At 43.6% G+C, this 20749-nt stretch overlaps 1 protein-coding gene across 7 annotated transcripts in view; it reads right to left on the bottom strand.

Moving 5' to 3' along the window:
* SYTL5 (synaptotagmin like 5) overlaps nucleotides 1–11107 on the bottom strand; it is a 161733-nt gene extending 150626 nt beyond the window's left edge. Inside the window, exon 1 of one of the 7 annotated variants that reach the window (XM_037902284.2) lies at nucleotides 10585–11107. The gene's annotated coding sequence lies outside the window, so the exon portion shown is untranslated. Of the gene's footprint in view, nucleotides 1–10075; nucleotides 10557–10584 lie in introns of those variants that run through there. The other 6 variants (XM_043538038.1, XM_037902273.2, XM_037902280.2 and 3 more) reach the window with 6 other exon arrangements.
* Nucleotides 11108–20749: the final 9642 nt, after the last annotated feature.

Raw genomic sequence — 20749 nt, 5'->3', positions numbered from 1 at the left:
AAAATCTTCAGGAAGCCAAGAAATCCAAAGTTAAGGTTACACTTTAAAACCAATTAGAAAACTGCACGCTAAACAATCTTAATTCTGCTTCTGTATTACCCCATCCTCAAAACAACCAAAAATATAAACAAAGGGCCGCTAGTCTATACTACCATGCTACATCAGCGCAGCTGCACCAATTAAGCTGCGCCAGTGTAGCATGTCTGGTGAAGACACGCTATGCCGATGGGAGAGCATTCTCCCATTGGCATAATTACTCCACCTCAGCAAGAGGCGGAAGCTATGTTGGTGGGAGAATGTCTCCCACTGATTTAGTGCTGGCATGGACACCGCTTAGGTCGATGTAACTTGCATCGCTCAGGGGAGTGGCTTTTTCACACCGCTGAGTGACGTAAATTACATCAATTTAAGCAGTAGCATAGGCAAGCCCAAACTATCTGCAAAAATCACCCAGCTTCATTTTGTCAGCATCACCACCCATACTAATGCTTATTCTTACAGTGAATTGATTACACACTGCAGTATCATCAAAACTAAACTCCACCTGTGTTTACACAGATTATGCATAATACTTCTGCTTTCTTTATGCCCATATTCAATCCACGAAAAGAGATTTATTTTACCACTTCCTGAAGAGAAACAGAACACACCCAGGAGTCATTCTCACAGCACAAGATGAATGTGATGACTATTTACTATTTTCATTAGATACAGAGCTAGCATAGCTACAGAGACACTCCTCCTAAATTCTAATTCTTAAAACTATAGGATTTACAGGGTAAAAGAAAGGAACTATTACACAGTTTCAGAGATAGATATGAATAAAAGACAATACAATTCTGTAGTCTACACTCTTGGAAAATGTCTTTCAAGTAAGCTTGCATGTGATTTACAGTAAAATGTTAATGTTATGACTAAATTGCCTTAAATCCTCTTTAATGGAGTTTTTAGCTAGGCATTATGTACCCAATTGTGTGAAATGTTGAGTGGCACTTGAGGGAGCTCAGAATCTTGCAAGATTTGAAATCTCTCTATTACTTTAATAAATTGCTTGTCATAGTATCAGTTTCATGCTTAGTCATTTTTCTTAATAGCAATTACAGACTTTATGGAATCATATAAGTTAGACATGAGGAAAAATATTAGGGAAGAGGTATTATATTAGGTGATCCATTTGTTGGTTCAGTATATTCTCTAGTATTTTGAGAACACCATTAGAGATTTACAATTTTTCATTTACAGTACCAGTACTTTGTCCAACCAAGCTTTAAAATGGCCTAGACAACATGACACCCATTACGCATCTTGGGAGACTACTCCTATACCTAATATCAATCTATTTTAGTCATTTATCAGGCATCTATCATTGATTATTAAATTACTGTAGCACTCTGTCAGAAAACTCTTCCCAATATCCAACTCAAATTTTCCATTTAATGTCATACCATGACTCCTACTTATCGCCTCTTGTTCCACATTAAACATCAAAGCTTCCTCTCTGGTGTTTACTGACTTCATATCTTTAGCGATTCATGTCCCTACCCCATAGTCATTCCTTTTTAAGCTTTACATATTTGACTCAAACATTCCTTGCACTTCATTACCCTTCAACACCTTAATCAGTGCTTTTTTCTCTTAATTCCTTCAAAGGGTTAATAACTTTCTAGTAATAACTTGAACAACATTTTATGTTGTGTATGTTATGGTCACACCAGCGCCATAGGTTGTGATGTGTTAAGGAAAAGTTAGCACATGTGACTCCATTTTGGTTTGGGGCCCACCATTGTTTAAATGCCAGCACATCATACACCAGGAGGAGTAATCCTTAGATACTGAATCCCTGTGAAAATCCTCCTCCTTGTCTCCAGCCTGCCTTGATTCCCAGTATCTGGTTTTTGTCAGTCTCTAATTCCCTGTCTCTTGGCCTTGATGTGAGGCCTCCCATCCTGATAATAAAAGTTACTGATGCATGGCTTTAGGACCATGCTGTGTAATTAACATACTGGTATAGCACAAGGAATGCACCAAGCAGGGATAGGTGGTAGATAAGACAACGGTTTGTTTATTGGCTAAGGTTTCCGATGCACGAGGGCAACATGCTTTGCTAAAAAGTATATAACCTTTGTATAATCTGTATTCAGGGTCCCCTCCTGGCTAGCAGGGGGGCACCACACTCGAGCGTAATAAACTTAGTGTCTTTTGGGAACTCTGCAGTTGTGGACTTTATTTCTGTGCCTCAGCCTAGATTCGAACTGTGCGTGACCTATCAGGTGTAATTCGTAGCACTTGTGTGCGTGTCCTACAAGGTGTAATTCGTAGCACTTGTGTGCGTGTCCTACAAGGTGTAATTCGTAACAGATGTCACTAGCCATTTTTCCTCTAAGATTTCCTACTGGTGGTAGCAATGGTGGGGGCACCTTGGTCTACACCAGTGCTAACAGCAAATAACCTTTATTAAAGCTAATGTTAAAAAAAACTATATAATACATAGGTTGGGGAAAGAGTGTCTGTACATGTGGGTATAGTGCTTAGATCATCCACAAATATAAAGTTAGTTTTTAAAAATTCATATGATACATAGAGTACATAATCAGCAATAACCCAAATTTAGTTGAATGGAGTTAACAATACAGTTTAGATATTAGAATCCGAATACTCGGGTACATCACTCATGAAAAGTTGTACAGAGATTTGGTTGTGGAAAACAAAGTATATCAATGAGTGGAGATTGTCCCTCAGGCTCCTTTCTAGCAATTTACTTCCCTCTCCATCAGCTCCTCCGTTACCCCTGACTCTCCCAAGCCTTTACTCTGCTTCTGAGGGGTGTGGGAAATACGGTTATGTATTGTAGTTTAAATGAATTATTACTCAGAGTTTTGTATTAATATGCCTAGTAAGGAATCTATTTGTCAAAAAAAACATTCCCTGAATCTTTTTTGTTGTCTGTATTGTTACAGACATACTTGCTGACAGGTATTTTGAAATAAATGACCAAAAATAATTGAAACTGGTGAGATTTTACTGTGTTATTTTGACAAAATACGCAGAATTTAAAAATATCGTGCGCAGAATTTTTAATCTTTTGCCACAGAATTCCACCAGGAGTACACTATGCAACACTTCAGTGTAAACAGCCCATGATGCAATCTCATGACAAACCTGCTATCCACTGTAAACATTACTAGTTTCTAGGTTTCTCCCTCTCATCATGTATGCATGTTTTGGATTACTTCCTCTTAGATACATAGTGATCCAGAGAAATGAGAAAAAAGGGCAGAAAATAAGATTGATAACTTGAAGAATGTATTATTTCTTGTCCTTGCTAACATTTACAATGTCTCCCTATTTCACATCTGTAGATGTCACTAACTCCTTGTACTCCTTCTTGCAGATTATTAAATGAAGATGTTTAAATCAACATTTTCAAACTGAGGTGCCTAAAACTAGGCTTCTTAATCCTTATTATGGCTCCTAAATAAAAGTGGCCTGACATTCAGGAGTTCCTACCACCTGTAGCTCCCATTGTCACTGGAAGCTAGGAGGTGCTTAAATTTTCTAAAAGTCAGACCACTTAACTATACCTTAATAAAAACCAGACTTGTCACTGACCCCTGAAGTACCCTGCTGGTGACCTCCCCCAGTTTATTACGTTGTTTTTCTTATTACACTTTGCTTATGGTGCTTCAAGTAGTTTTAAGTCCACATGACAACATTAACCATACTGACTTGAATTAATAAGAATAAGATTTCACGAGATACAGTATTAAATGCTCCATTAAAATCCAGGTATTCACCACTTTACCCTGGCTACTAATTTTGTAATCCTATTAAAAAATCCAAGTTTCTCTGGTAAGTTTTACTTTTGTAAACCCATGCTACTTATAACTCATATTTCCATTTTTCACTAGAGCCTCTGATTTTTTTCTTAATATTTGTTCCATTACTTTACTAGGAAAGCGACGGGATGGTAATTTCCAGGACACACTTTTCTTTGTTTGAAAATCTTTATGATGTTCGCTTTTCTTCAGCCTTCTGGTACTTCGGCAGATGTTCGTGACTTTTCAGAAATAGTTATCTTTGTCCTATTTTTGAACTTTAAAATGTGTTAAACATTAATATGCTGGAGAAGGAGGTTCAACTCCCTCTTTCCCCCTTTACCTCTCCCTGCCTTCCAGGCTCTGGGTTAGCTAGAGGGGGTAGAGGCAAAGGAATACATTCCTGAGAGTGATGCAAATTATCTTCCCTTTAAGGCTGATCTCACTATGCTCCTATAGTACAATGGCTTCAGAAATAAGGGACCAACTTGAACTCAAATCCCATTGTAGCACAAAAACCACCAGTCGTGTCATGTTGTAAGTATTACTACTAGTCCCAAAAAGCGGCACAGGCTGAGGGACGTACTGGCCGCTGCTTCCAGCAGCTCCCATTGGCCTGGAGCAGTGAACCGCGGCCACTGGAAGCCGCGATCGGCCGAATCTGCGGACGCGGCAGATAAACAAACCAGCCTGGCTGCCAGGGGCTTTCCCTGCACAAGCGGCGGAACAAGTTTGGGAACCACTGATCTAGAGCAATATGTCTCCTTAAAGGAATAGTTGAAAACATTAAGTATCATCCCTTTCTGTCTACAGCTACAGATATCGGAACATAGAACTTTCACAGAGAACTTAAAGATTCTAGAGATATATTTAAGTGGAGATAAAAAGCCATTTCCCTTGCCCTCCTCCAAAAACATGGTGCTCTCTTAGTCATGCTCCTGTTAACACATGTTCTGGGAGTGGTAAATACTGTGAAGGACCTTTCATCTTTCCTCTAAAATCTACACTGTCAGCAATATAAAAGGTAACACTATCTAGGAAAAGATAGGATAGAAATTACAGCTGAACTGAAAGGCACAGATTGGGCGCACTGAGGCAAATTATGGAAAAGTGACAGAGCATTGGACTAAGAAGTTAAACCACATAGGCAGGGACTAGCCTTTTTCAGCTACCTGTCTCTGCTCTCCTCTGGATCTGAGACAGCCTCAGCACCTCACACATGGGAGACTGAACAGAATCCAGCCACCCACCCCCCTCTGTCTCAGGAGATGGCCCAATGGTACAAACTTGGAAAGAAGAGGCTTGCCACCAAACAGACCAGGCTCTTTTGCACCCAGATGGGAATTTATTTGTAATACTGTAGTTTTACATCTGCATTGAAGATCTTTATGAACATTTGTAAGACACTGTTTTTGCTCAAGAGGTTTGTTTCAGTTTGAATGCATTTGTGAATAACGCTATATCAAATATTTTCTAAAATACAGAAATCCTAGCTGTTTTCGAAGATATTTATATGTTGCTATTCAGTTTGATAATTTCTTCAAGTCTGAGCTTTAGGCTGAAGTTAAAACTTCAAACACTTATCAATTTAAAAAAAAACAACGAATACACACATTATGTACCTCAAGGTAGTAACCCACAGATACTGAAATAACTTTACAAGTTACAAAGCAAACAGATAACCAGTAAACGACTATCTAACCTTGCAGAACAGGCAACTCACCGTCATTTGCAAACCTTGTAGCAAAGACAAAGAGAGATGGAGATGGGGAAGCAGCCCTGAAAGATTGCTCTTTTTTAGCTTCTAAGAACATGTTCCACCAATGACTTCTAAATGCTTCTCATTAATCTACAACTTAACCACCATGCTGGGACTCAAACCTTCCATGTGGGCCTTCCTCTCACTTCAGCCATACCTGATCTATTTTGCCGCTCTTTCCCTTTCTGGCTTTGGGAAAGGTCATCACTTTTCCCCTCCTCCACACTACGCTACAAGTTCCATTTGCTAAGGTGAGGCAATAACCTTAGCAGATAGAGAAAACAAGGTGTTCAGTCACTACGTAATCTTGTGCTGCAGTTTTCCTTAAAGCTTTCACTGCAGTGAAATTTTTTTTCAAAGCTGTATAAACAGCATGTCTCACCAATGAATGCAAGAAAAAAAACATTAGTTAGTGGGTGGAAAATCTGCCTCTCCCCTGTTAAAGTGAGCTGGAGAAGAGGAGTAAACATCACCTAGTGAGAACATGTCTACATATTAGGCTGCACATCAGGACAGGTTTTTCCACCTCACCTGCTATCACTTGAGCATTATTTGGATGGAAAAAACTGCAGGCACAGCATCCACTGTCACTAATTAGGTCCACCTCCTCTGTGATCCTACCAGAGGACATTTTCTGTCCTCTTCTCTACCACTGCACTGGCTGGTCATGCAGGAACATTAATTCTCATATTCGGCATATTTCTCTCAACTTCTTAAATCGGATTTCCCTTTGTATCAGATACCTGCATTTAGAGTTTTCAAACTCATTCTAATTTCAAGGTTTAGCTACCACTTCATTCCCCCACTCCGCCTTCCCACTCCCCCCACCCCGCCCCCCCGAAAATTCCTAGTATCTGACAAAGTTATTGGAAAAGAGAACAACTGCCTCCCTTGGTCTACAGGCCATTCTCAAAAGTGACTGCTCAATGCTACTCTCCTTTCCACTCTGTCTTTCATTTATCCTCCCTGACAGACCAATCCTTTAAATTGCTTGGTTGCACAGAATGCACCAACCTAAGCAAGAATGTGACTCACCGATGATCCTTAAAACAAAAAAGCCATATCATACACACCAGGCTACAGTCAGAAGTTAACTGGTGTAAACAAGTGAAACTCCGTTTGAGTTACAGCAGATGACACAAGCTCAGACTTCGGCTAAAGATCACCAGCTAACAGAATAACTACTTCCATCTCAGTGATGACAAACACTGTGTTGCTTCCATCACACACTCAGCTATAGTTCTCCAATTCCACACATGGTTCCCTATCTTCAGAAGAAGAAATTCAAACAAGAATGGAAATTGTTACTACTTTAGTTGGAAAACATAATGCATGCTTTCTAGTTTTCTGCTTTCCCTCTCTTCTCTATCCCACCTGCACCCATCTCTTCTCCAAAAAGATAGAAAGGCTCCGCCTCCTTTTTTTCTGTTTATTAAGTTAGCCATAAATGAGATTCTGCAGAAGAGACAAGCACTTTAAAGTTAAAAACATGCTTACTTGAAGATCAAGTAAATCCAGTTATATCTAATTAGAGCTCAAGCCTTAAATACTCACGCAAATGAGTTACTTTATTCAGAAACATAGCCTAACTGAACCCAACATCTTGAACTCAATAGAACTACTCACAAGTTACTCATGTGCATCTTGTTTGCAGGATCAGACCTTAAATCATTAAATAAGATCATTTGTAACTGGTTACATTCTTCGTTCCTCTCTAATAATGCATCGTCAGCCAAAAAATAAAAAATAGAAGAAAGTAAGTAGTAAGCTTTATCACCAAGAACAAGACTGGTGAAGAATAATCCCCCTCAAAGAGCTGCATATTTGAAAACTGATAATTGATTTAGAAAGCAAACAAAGTAAACATGTTGAATTCCTTAAAATCTAAAGTACATCAATAAACGAACAAGACATAAATATTCAAAATGTAGAAAGCTCTTCCTCAGTTTTTGTAACCAGATTCATAAAAAGTGATTTTTTCTTAGTTATTTGAGCAATATACATATAAATACTAATATTGTGTATAATATTATGTGGATATGGGGAATGTGGTGGATGTGATATATCTTGACTTTAGCAAAGCTTTTGATACAGTCTCCCACAGTATTCTTGCCAGAAAGTTAAAAAAGTATGGATTGAATGAATGGACTATAAGGTGGACAGAAAGCTGGCTAGATTGTCGGGCTCAATGGGTAGTGATCAATGGCTCGATGTCTAGCTGGCAGCCAGTATCAAGCGGAGTGCCCCAGGGGTCGGTCCTGCGGCCGGTTTTGTTCAACATCTTTATTAATGATCTGGATGATAGGATGAATTGTACCCTCAGCAAGTTCACAGATGACACTAAGCTGGGGGGGAAGAGGTAAATACCCTGGAGGGTAGGGATAGGATCCAGAGTGACCTAGACAAATTGGAGGATTGGACCAAAAGAAATCTGATGAGGTTCAACAAGGACAAGTGCAGAGTCCTGCACTTAGGAAGGAAGAATCCCATACACTGCTACAGGCTGGGGACCAACAGGCTAAGCAACAGTTCTGCAGAAAAGGACCTGGGGATTACAGTGGACGAGAAGCTGGATATGAGTCAGCACTGTGCTCTTGTTGCCAAAAAGGCCGACGGCATATTGGGCTGTGTTAGTAGGAGCATTGCCAGCAGATCGAGGGAAGTGATTATTCCCCTCTATTTGGCACTGTGAGGCCACACCTGGAGTATTGCATCCAGTTTTGGTCTCCCCACTACAGAAAGGATGTGGAGAAACTCGAGAGAGTCCAGCAGAGGGCAACAAAAATGATTAGGGGGCTGGGGCACATGACTTATGAGGAGAGGCTGAGGGGACTGGTCTTATTTAGTCTGCAGAAGAGAAGAGTGAGGGGGGATTTGATAGCAGCCTTCAACTACCTGAAGGGGGGTTCCAAGGAAGATGGAGCTAGGCTGTTCTCAGCGGTGGCAGATGCCTGAACAAGAAGCAATGGTCTCAAGTTGCAGTGGGGGAGGTCTAGGTTGGATATTAGGAAACACTATTTCACAAGGAGGGTGGTAAAGCACTGGACTAAGTTACCTAGGGAGGTGGTGGAATCTCCTTCCTTAGAGGTTTTTAAGGCTCAGCTTGACAAAGCCCTGTCTGGGATGATTTAGTTGGTGTTGGTCCTTTTTTGAGCAGGGGATTGGACTAGGTGACCTCCTGAGGTCTCTACCAACCCTAATATTCTATTATTCTATAATAGCTACACACACACATACACACACACACTCCACAATCCTGAAATCAGATCCTTGCACATGGACCCTTGCACTCCACAGAACTCCACTGCAGTCAGTTGTGCACCCCACAGGAACAAAGGTCTGCCCACATAGATTGAATTGCAATTTGGGGTCATATCCACTCATATAAAAAGCTAGAAACTGACTAGCAAAACTTTGAAAGAGTTAGTCCAAATCGAACTACTTGTTTGGAAGGGATGGGGGGCAATCTTGAACACCATTGCCCTAAGTCCTTTTCTGAGTCACTGCTTCCTAGGATACAGTTCCCCATCCCGTGAGCATGGCTTGCATTCTTTGTTTTTAGATATAGGTCTTAACATTTGGCTGTCTTGAAATGTGTATTGTTTGCTTACAGAGTTTACCAAGCAAGCCAGATCCCACTGCATCAATGACCTGCCCAATTCAATATTTACCACTCCTCCAATGTATGTGTCATCAACAAACTTCATCAATAACGGTTTTATTGTTTTTCTTCCAAGTCATTGATAAAAAATGTTTAAAAGCATAGAGCCAAACACAAAACCCTGTGGGAACCCACTGGAAACACACCCACGATGCTAAACAATAGCAATTAGTTCTCTCTCTCCCTCCTCTCCCATTTTACAGAACACTGTAAAAAGATAAATAGCATAAATAAAAATACGATGGTTACAGCCAACCACTTCCAATTTATAGAGCAATTTTATATTAGAGGGGGAAAGGTTGTCCCATAGGTCTGTATTAATACGAATTCTTAGATTTTCCCCCCCAATGGGAACAATAATTTGATCCACAATAAATTCTCTAGCCTTTTACCAACTGAAAGGGGGAATGGGTATGTTTAAATTCTCCACAGTAATGACCCAAACTTGCAACGATCCAGAGACGTGGATCTCCAATTTACTAGCGATTGACTGCAGCGTTGTTGTAGCCCAGGGAAGAAGAGAAACACCTCTCTAATTTACCAGACAAGCAGAGCTCAGCGCAATCATTTGAAAAGACAGTCTCATCATCCACACGTGCCAATATCACTCTGATTAGCACTCACTAAACACAGAGAGAAAAGACAGAACAGCCTTTTGTCTCGGTTACTCGTGTGTCTTTAAGTCAAGGTAGATCTCAGCGAGGACCTCGCTTTGCCACCGGATTACCTTTCCCCCGCTTCGATATCGGATTCCTACTCTTCGTGTTCCTTCCCCAGCCGCCCAGAAAGCGACGCTCCCGTCGCATCCGCCTCGGAACTACCATTAAGAAATGCACTTACCGGGAAATCATCTCGGCCAAGAGGCTTGTTCTGGCAGCAGCCCCCTCCACTGCCGAGGCAACCAAGAGCTGCTGGTGGCAACTCTGTTCACCCAGCTGAGCTGGGAGGCGGAGCGCTCGCTCTAGCCCTGCCTCACACCCTAGCCCTCGCCCCCTAACACTCCCCCCATACACACACACACAGAGGGGCAAGGCTAGGGGTGCTACAGCGAGCCCGGGCACCAGCCCCAGCTACAGCCGCTCCTCACGTGGCCGGGGCAGCTGGGGCAGCTCCGCTCTGTCGCGGCGGCGCTGCCGCTGGGGAGGGGGGGCAAGGGAGGCTGGCTCGGTGCAGAGTCCCGGCGGGCACCTGCCCCCGGGGAGCTCCCTCTGCAGGCAGCAGGCGGGCGAGCCCGGAGAGATGGCGGAGGGAATGGGCGGGGGTCAAACCCCCTTTCCCCGAGCGCTATGCGCGCAAGCTGCCGCTCCTGGGTCACCAACTTGCTACCACGGAAAGTCTCTGCCCCCTACCTTCGTCCCTTCCCGCCGCCTCTGGGCACGCCCCGAGCTGCTGCGGTGCACCTGCGGCGGGAGCATAGCCCGCGGAGCGCAGCTGGGGCCTGGGCTGGAGACCAGCCCTCACCGGCAACGCAACCGCAGCAGCTCGGCGCTGCCCGCCCCGCCGGAGCCCCCGGCTCCCGTCTCCTGCATCCACCGAGGAGCTGCGGCTGCCGCCAGCCCAGAGCGCCTCCCCGCTGCCAGGGCGCCAGCCCCAGCAGCAGCGCCGTGTCGAGCAGCGGCGGGAAGAACGGACGGGGAGCGGGAGGCGGGAGAGTCCGCAGCCCGGGGCGCAGCGGCTGGGGAAGGGGCGGTGCAGGAGCGCACACGGGACTGGCGGGAGGAGGCCCGCGCCCAGAGAGTTCGCGGGGCGGGGGTCCTTGTGGGGCCGGGCTACGCGGGCGCTTCTCCCCGGGAGCGAAAGGTGTCCCAGCGCATCCCACTGCTCCAGCAGGACAGGCAGCTTCCAGCCCTGGACGAGGCTGGGAGGCGACTCGCAATACAGCTACACAAAAGGGGAACCAGGTTTCCCTCTGCTCCTTTGCCTTCTGCAACAGCCCCCCCAGCTCTTCTTAGCTGCCCTGCAGCCTGAGTGTGCAATGTGAGTTCATCAGGGGAGAGGGGCTGGTCTCAGCTCCTGCCCAGGGCAGGGAGTCAGTATTTTGTTTACTAACAGAGGCAGGGTGATTTTAAGATAAGAAAGGGCTGGTAATTAAATTACGGATCTGGAAATCCTTAGATGAGCCTGTAAAACAGGGATTCCTCTGGGGGGGTATTGAACAGAGAACTCAGGGGATTTAGAAGAAATACAGCCAAGCCCTCTGAGCCAAAGTCCCATCAGAAAAGAGGGAGATGTGAGGGGGAGGGGTGAAAAGATGGGGGCAAAACCCAGGGAAGGGATAGCAGTGGTATAGAGAATTCCCCCTCTGCCTGTGGTACTTATGTGGCCCCATCACCGAAGTATCTGTATCCCTCACAATGTCTGAATATTTCTCCTCACACCCCCTCTGTGAGGTAGAGCAGTGCTGTTATCCCCATTGTAAAGATAGGGCACTGAGGTGAACAGATTAAAGGCCAGATTTTCAAAGGTATTGAGGCACCTAGTGGGATTTTCAAAAGCACCCAGAAGTTTAGGTTCTTTGTAAACCCCACTAGCTGCCTCACTGCATCTTTGGGTGCCTAAAACGTTTGAAACTCTGTCCCTAAGGCAGGGGCCTGAAGTCATACAAGAAGTCCATGCGTGGAGTAGAACCCAGGTCTCACACCCTATTCCATGCACCAGCCTCTCTCTCTGCTGCATGCTGCAAAAAAAGACTCTGATAGATGAGAGCAAAACCAAGGTGGCCAGTTCTCTGAGACTCCAGCAAATGGTTCCAGGCGATTGGGAAGGATGTCACTTGACAGCATGAAAAGCAGGTCAGGAAGGATGAAGAGAGATAATCAGAGTCAGATGAGAGGAGATCACTTAACCCCCAGAGGGTGGCAGGTTCTACCCCATGGTGGACTGTAGAGCAACGGCTGCTGTGAAATGTTATATTTTAACTGAAAACCATTTTGTTCTGTCATTTTTTGTTCTGAGGTTGAGGAAAGGAAGGAATGAGAAAGTGTCGTACAAGTATCACATATGATTATATATCAAATCCTTAGGCTTTCAGCTGCATAGGCACTGACTCTGTGGGTGCTCCAGGCTGGAGCACCCACAGAAGAAAAAAAAACAACTAGCAGGTACTTAGCACCCTCCAGCAACCAATCTCACCCCCTCCCCCAGTGCCTCCTGCCTGGTGGTGGCCCCGCTAATCAATTCCTCCCCCTCCCTTCCACAGCCTTCTGCACACCACAGAATAGCTGTTCCATGGTGTGCAGGAGGCACTGGGTGGGAGGCGGAGGACTGAAGAAGGGTCAGGAAGGGGCAGAGCAGGAGCGGGAAGAAGTGGGGCAGGGGTGGAGTCTTGGGGGAGGGCTCGGGGGGTGTGACTTCCACCGTGCAGAGAGGAAGTCAGCACCTATGTTCAGCTGTATTCAGGCCAATTCCAGAACAAAGAACTGAAATTGCATCCAAAGAGTCCATAAAGTCGATGATTATTGTCATGATTTGTATTATTCATGATATCGTATCTCTAGCCCCTGTTTGCCAGAAGCTGGGAATGGGCGACAGGGGCTAGATCACTTGATGATTACTTGTTCTGTTCATTCCCTCTGAAGCACTGGGCATTGGCCACTGTCGGAAGACAGGACTCTCAGCTGGATGGACAATTGGTCTGATGCCGTAAGGCCATTCTTTTGTTCTTATTCACTGACACCATCGGTGTGCTCAACACTGTTCACAATGTGCCAGAAAATATAGTCCCTGAGCCAGTGCTTACAAAATGTGTAGCCCTGGATAAGATGGCTCAAGATATTTAAGTATTAAGTGTATAAGTATTGAACACATGTTAATATCTGTGAGTGGAGGCACTGACAGCAATAGAAGTTTTACCTGATTAAGGACTGGAATAGTTGACCCAACTTTTTTTTCCCCAAGAGAAATTGGTGCTCAGAGCCCCTGTGCCTGTTTATTTTCCTTTCCTATTTGCAGTGCCCTGATCTACCTCAGAAGACTCCATTTTTTCTCAGCTTTAAAATGTGGAATTTTCTTGGTGTTTGGTTCGGTCCTTTGAGAGCTGTAACTCGATCACTCTAATGTTTTTCTTAAAAGCCTTCCGGAAAGAAACAGTCTTTAAACAGAAGGAAAGCTGAGTTGCCAACTCTCATGATTTTGTCATGAGTCCAATGATAATTATTACTTTCCTTAAAGCCACAACTCTTGGAGTCAAGTGGATATATGATGATTTCAGCCTTCATTCTCAAAGAAAAAGTAAGTGTCTAACCTTTGTGGCTGTGGAGATAGCTTCAAAATGTAATACCAGTGCACCCTAAAGGCTCAAAAAGCAGGTGGCAAATAAAAAGAACACCAAATCTATTACTTTTACATAATCTCATGATTTCTGGACATTTGGGATTGGTAATACTGTGAAATTAACTTGAAAGTATCAGTTTCACTCCTGTTTAAAGTCAGTTTCTAGTCTATTATTTGTAGTATGGTAACACCCCTAGAGTCCCAGGCAGGTGCAGTATAAACTCATGAGATCTTGCCTTAGTAGGATGTTTCCAAAAGTTTAATGTTCTATTCCAAGCTTGATGAACTGCAAAAAGAAAGTAGCCTAAATGATGGAAAGTAATCTAGATTATTCTACAATTATTTCAATTGTTTTAAATTGCCTAAGCAGCCTCTGGAATCACGGTCAAAGTTGCCCTCCTTACCAAAATCTGAAAAGGCACCCCTAATAATGCTCTCATTTAAAAATTGCACAACAAATCTGACAACAGAAGAGTTGAAGAGCCCTGTCCCTCTTTCCTAAGCCACCCTTTGTGCCTCTTACTTTTCTTGTGTTCTCTTTTACCCAGCAACCTTTTTCCTTGTTTATTTTAATATATATGACATGAACAGTGTGCAGTTCAAGAGCTCAAGCATGAGAACTAGAAGTGAGCCCAATCCACAAAGTTCAGCTCCAAATTTCCCCAAAGTCTGGAAAACTCTGGAAACAGAATTTTCATTCACATCACTGATAGCGAGAGTGAAGAGGGTAGGGCCACTGCGACATGATCAAGGTCTATACAAAAGGGGATATGATAGAGGGCTATAAAATCTTGACTGGTGTGGAGAAAGTGAATAAGTAAGTGTTATTTTACTCTCATAACTCAAGAACCAGGGGGTCACCTAATGAAATTAATAGGCAGCAAGTTTAAAACAAACAAAAGGAAGTATTTCTTCACACAACACACCGTCAGCTTGCAGAACTCTTTGCCAGAGAGTGTTGTGAAGGCCAAGACTATAACAGGGTTCAAAAAAGAACTAGACATATATTTTAGTGATAAGATCAAGAAGAAATTGCTGCTGCTTCTTTGAAACAATACTAAAAAAACCTCAAGAGGTGTGTAATTTTACATCAGTAGGCATCTTGATCTCCCAAAGACCACAATTAGCCACTATCACCGGGCAGCTGAGGCAATAGCGAAAATCAACAACAGCCTCATAATTTGAGGCACAGTTTCATCAACCAGTGCCACAAAGGATGGCAGAGTTCCAGAGAGTTAGCAGATGCACCATTCTTTCGCTGTTGCTGGAGAACAGTGACCCCACCTGTCTCTTCCTGTACACTCTGGAATTCTCTAATATTTTAGCATCATGAATCTTGCCAGGCTTACATCCATTAAGGGACTTCTGTGATCCACGACAGGCCGTATGACTTATGGTGGTAGAACTCCATGACCTATTGAGGAGGGGCAAAGAATTGAGATGTGAGTTTCATCAATAGTTCCAGCATGTCTTAGGAAACCTCAAGATTATTCCAAGCCTTCCCTTATTTCAGAGACAGTAGTAACCTTGATTCCATAGGTCAGCAGCACCTGCTTCATTGCTGTCCATTGCTCCAGTAGCGCATCTCCTGCTTCTGTGATCTTTCTCACACCAGAGAGCTCTGTGAGGAGTAACACTCTGCATTCATGGCCACTTTCCAGAGTGCGAGGTGAGGGCAGTGCTCTTGTTCATAGGCTCAGCAGATTTTTTTCCAGGGTAGTTTTCCACTGAAAGGCTGCTGCCAGCTCTACACACCAGGAATCAACTGTAGATTTGGGCATCTACAACTGTAGTCATGGTCAGTCCAGACAGCCACAACATTAACCTGCTAGCAGCTGGAATGTGGCTTGATCCTCAATCCACCCTCCCCACAGTTCCATCCAGTAACATACATGGACACAAACCTCAACACCTGTCTTTGCTTTATTTTTAATTACCACCTCAAAGTGCTCTGTGTGCTCTTTTTTCTCCTTGTCCTGTCCTGCTTCCAGGATATCCAGCACTAAACTTCAGCAAGCTGGAGGATGCAGCAACCTGCAATGCCAGAAAGGGTCTCAGTGAGTAAGAAATCCTTGGCAAAAAGGTGGCATATCTAGAAAATGTCCACAGTCCTTGTCAGTAGGTGCTGCTATGGCTCCATGACCCAGGTTCAGAGCCAGAAGCTGACTCACTACCCTGTCACTCAGATCACCACCAATATAGGTTAATTGGCACCTAAATAGAGGATCAATTGACAAGTGTAGCCACAGCTGAAGGGCTAATTAGAGGCAAAGTAACCCCAGCTGCTGGGGGCTGATAAATAGAGAGGAAGCAAGCCCTGGGGTGAAGATCATAGAGGAAGGTGCTAGCACTGTGCCGTGCCTCCCAGGGTATGTCTATACTGCAGTTAAAATATGCTAGCTGACTTGGGCTCAGTCTAATGGTCTGTTTAATTGTGGTGGCGACATTTGCGCTCAGGCTAGAGCCTGGGCTCTAGGACTCTGCCAGGTGGGAGGGTCCTAGAGCCTGAGCCTGATGTCTCCACTACAGGTAAACAAGCCCCTTCGTCTGAGCCCCATGAGCCAGAGGCCTCTGGTGTAGGCCCACTGAGGGTGTCAAACTGTAGTGTAGACATACCCTCAGAAGAAAGAGGGGGAGCTGGCTGGGACTTGTAAATAGTACTACATGCAATGACCTGTGAGAATAGTATAATAAAGCTTGGTGGGGGTGAAGGTAGCCTGGAGTGAGTGTGGTCTGCACCTAAGGTGAGAGACTCACCTTTCCTGTCCCACAATTCACTCCTAAAAACAAGGTCAGCTGAACCGGCTACAAATTGAATGTTGCAGTTATCTCTTCACAGCCAACTTTTCTGCCCTTGCAACCACTTAGACAGAGTACTACGTGTGGATGCAAAACATGGTTGCAAGGGCAGAAAAGATGGCTGTGAAGAGATAACTGCAACATTCAATTTGTAGCTGGTTCAGCTGACCATTCCCCTAACCAGTTACACAAAGTCACAGTTCTATCAGTAACATGTACAGGGTCTTACATTTCTTAGCCATTTACATCACTATGAGTTTTGAGCTGTTGCCAGGAGGTGTTCTACATAAAAGTAAACATTTAACAGATTTCAAAATTATTGTAGGGATCAGAAAGTTAGGGAAACTTTTTCTAACATTTAATTGAAAAATATTTTGTGGCATTGGCTATTTTTTCCAACGGTTCAAGACCAGTTTGGGTCCACACTTTAAATGTAGGACTTATTGGTATATCTGGAGAATGGGTCCTTGCCCTAATTTATCACAGTTTAGAACAAGTGTTCTTTTCCACTGCTGGTGAAAGAAAATAGCCACACTAATTTACTGGTTTAGAAGAGGTGTAGCAATGCCTGTTGTGATGCACTGAGGAAAAAGGCAAAAATCACACTCTAGGAAAGAATACAGAAATACTCGCAGAACATGCACTGGAGATAGCCCATTCTTTAATCCATTTATTACTGCCTACAGTTCCTTGTGACAGCAAGTTAGTTTATTTGCTCAGTATTATTTTGTTAATTATTTTGTTAATCACTAAATTTTAATAAAGAGCAAAAATAATTTAAAAAATGCGATAGAGACATTATCCATTGACAGCTCCTATTTGTCCAGTGTTTAACATGGCTGGGTACAACTGTTTCTATTATACACCTAATTGCTACCAACTCATGAAGAGTAAGAGTGATGTTCCTGCTAGAATATAGTAATTTGATCTTGATACCTATTAACATAGTCAGACGTCACAGGGTGGATCAGGCCTGTGTTTCTATAATATATGCCGCCTCCCACTGACAAACTGACCCCAGGCTGGAGATCACTGATGCTAGGAACACTACCCCAAAGTTACACTTATTCCAGTGTTCCTTTGCCCCCTTTCTACTTATGCAATATGAAGAGAGGAGCAGGATTGATCTATTGAGATGTCCAGGAAACTTTATAACACATTTTATTTTCATTTTTCTCTCAGAAATGAATCTCTCTTTAGGCACCACTCTCCTGCTTTCCCTCTCTGCTTCCTCAAAAAAGAATGCCTAAAGAAGAGTAGAAGCAGGCATAGGCACCCGCAGAAAAAAAGTGGATGCTTTAGCACCGACCAGCAGCCAAACCCCCTCCCTGCCCCCCCCCCAGTGCCTTGAGTCCACTGGGAGCCCCACCAATCAACTCCTCCCCCTCCCTCCCAGCGCCTCCTGCATGCCATGGAACAGCTGATTGTGGTCGGCAGGAGGCGCTGGGAGGGAGGTGGGGAAGAACAGAGACAGGGCGTGCTTGGGGGAGGGCACAGAACTGGATAGGAAGAGGCGAGGGGGCAAGGGCGGGAAAAGGCGGGGCGGGGGGGGTTGAGGGAAGGGGTTGGGTGGGGACAGGGCCTGGGGCAGAGTGGGGAGAGAACTGAGCACCCCTGGAGCCTGGAGGAAGCAGGCATGGATTAACCAATGTGCACTCAGTGTACTTGCCCAGGGCCCTATGTCAGGGGCCCCCCCAACCTCTGGGGGAAAAAAAAAAACCTTGAGTGGTGCTGTGTACCTGTGCACCCAGTCGCAACTCAGATTTGGCCTGATTGGGTGGTGCTGTGACCTGGCTGGTGATTGGCCCTCCCATTTCTACCATAACCACTGAACCATCAGGTTTTCTGCACTTGCCCCAGAAAGTCCAACATCTCACACTCCAGCTGAGAGCCTCTGTTCTGGTGGTGGCACACTGAAGTTTTGCCTAGGGCAGCAAAATTCTTGCATTTCAAATGCTGTCTAGTTTAAGTAAGGGGGGGGGCGCAATTTCCACACTGTGTGGGGCTCTGCAATTCTTTATTCTGAGCCTGGCTTTGAGTCAGATGAAATCTAAAGTAAGAAGATACAGCCCTGCTCTCTTTTCTGTAACAGATTTGTATTTTTAAAAGTCAAATATCTAGGGTCCTATGTATACAATGTGATTGGGATATTATATGTCAAAACTAGAAATGAAAAGGAAGTTTGATGTGTAATTAATTCTGTCCGTCTGTGGCAAGAGCATTTTTCAGTCAGTGAATAGATTTAGATAACCAGATATTTATAAAAAGCTTTTAAATATCATTAGAATGTATCTTTTCTTTTTTAAGGGAAAGATAAATCTTACACAGGTAGATATTAATCTGAAACAGCAGTAGCACGTGTGTGCTCATCTTTTGTACAATTGACAGCCAGGGATCCACTTACTTTCTACTGGTTTCCATTTAGCCACATTTATAAACCGATTTAGGAAGGATCAAGTGGGCAAAAGGGGAAGAGAGTGGCATTACCTGTTTCTGAGTCACTGGCACCTGAGAAGAAAGTCATCTTGAATGCTTATAGATCAATGTCCTAACAAATAAAACACAAGATGAGGTACTAGCTGGTGTCTGTTACAAACCACCAGATCACACTAGAACAGTATGACCAGCTCCATAAGCACCTATCCATAATGGGGGATAAGGCTGGGGGAGAGCTGCATTATAATGTGGGATTTCAAGCTTAGTGACAGGCTGGAGGTCTCATGCTGCCAGTACTGAAACATCCTCAGGATTTCTAATTATAATAAATGACAATTTCCTAATTCAAAAATTGCTGCATTCAATATAGCAAAATTCTATTTCAGACCTCATCTTGACACAAAAAGAGGAACTGATTACAGAACTGAAAGTTAGTGGTATCTTAAGAACAAGTAATCATGACTCGATCACATTTGTTATATGCAATCAGAATATAGTCTGCACACATTTTTTTATTTTATATTACACACACACACACACTTTCATACTTTGTACAACTGGCACTCAAAACTGAAAACAACTATAAGCTAAGTCATTTTGGAGCAAATGGAAACAGAAAAATGTGAATGATCATTAGGAACTATCTAAGAGCATTTTACTAGATCCCCAAAAAACCACATCCCACAACTGAGGAAGATTCATTGATTCCAAGACCAGAAAGGACCACTGTGATCATCTACTCTAACCTCTTGTATAATAAAGGCCACAGAACTTCCCCAAAATAATTTCTAAAGAGTATTTTAGAAAAAAACATCAAATCTTGATTTAGAAATTGCCAGTGATGGAGAATCCACCCAACCCGCTAAACCAACACTGCTGCATCGATCGCAGCAGTGCCTACTTAGCCGGTAGCATAGACATGGCCATAGCTTCCACCTCTCAAGGAGGTGGATCACCACACCAACCGGAGAAGCCTTCCTGTCAGCATAGGTAGCGTCTTCACTAAAGCGTTACAGTGCCGCAGCTGCAGCAATGCAGACAAGCCCTTAGCATACAGCTCCCAAGCCTCTTTAGCCAACACCAGATGCAAAGTCTCTCTCTCTCTAGCATTTCCAGAGTCACACTGTACTTGCAGGCCCCTGCTTGGCTTTTACTTCTTTTCTTCTCACTCTCCTTGTTCTTGTCTGTGACTTTGTGCCTGTGCGTGTGTATGTGTTCTCTCCTACTCCCACACACCTACCCTAGCCCAAAAGCTCTGGGGTGGATTCTCACACACCTTTTTTCTGAGGTGGGAGTTTGTTTATAGTTGTTAATTGAAAGGTGAGTTAATACCGATCAACTTCAACAGGGTTTTAATCCAACCCATTACAAGGTTTCACCCAGCTCATAAAAGTATTTTTAAAAATCTGGCCCTTAAGCAATTTTGAAAGGTTTACCTGGGTGGGGAGGGGGAGAAAAGGGGGGTAATCAATGACACAGAATATACACACTATTAATGATGTGGACAGAGCAAGGCAGCTTTGGTAAAAGGCTTCATTTTAAAGAGAATTGTATTTAAATAAAGTTATCAAGTAAAAGCTTTTTCTAGAGTAATGTGGGGGTGGGGAGGACTGGGCTGCCTGCCAGCACTGGACCCAAAGAAAAAGCTAAACTACCACACCTGTTATTTGTGCTTGCATTTTCTAGCAAGATCTCTTAGAAAGCTACATTTCTGAAGTTTAGAAGATAAAGAGAAATGATGGAACTTGTGGTTAAGGAACTGGAATTGGACTTAAGAGATCTTATTACAATTTTTGATTTTGCTATATGCTGAGAATTAAGCAAATACAATCTGAGTTGCTTCTTTAAGTAACTAAATGAAAAAATTCTTTCAGTTACTAAATTTCATATGACTTACATTAGCAAGGCTGCCTGGCGAAGTGTCCTATAGGAAGCTGACTGAATTCTTATGGGAGGTTTAATATCTGTTGAAACTGCTCCTAAAGGAAAACAAAAGAAATTACTACT

This window comes from Chelonia mydas, chromosome 1 (genome assembly GCF_015237465.2).
Source record: "Chelonia mydas isolate rCheMyd1 chromosome 1, rCheMyd1.pri.v2, whole genome shotgun sequence".
NCBI classification, from domain to species: Eukaryota; Metazoa; Chordata; order Testudines; family Cheloniidae; genus Chelonia; species Chelonia mydas.
Note: the sequence above shows the minus strand (reverse complement) of the source record. Positions and strands in the feature narration are given on the sequence as shown.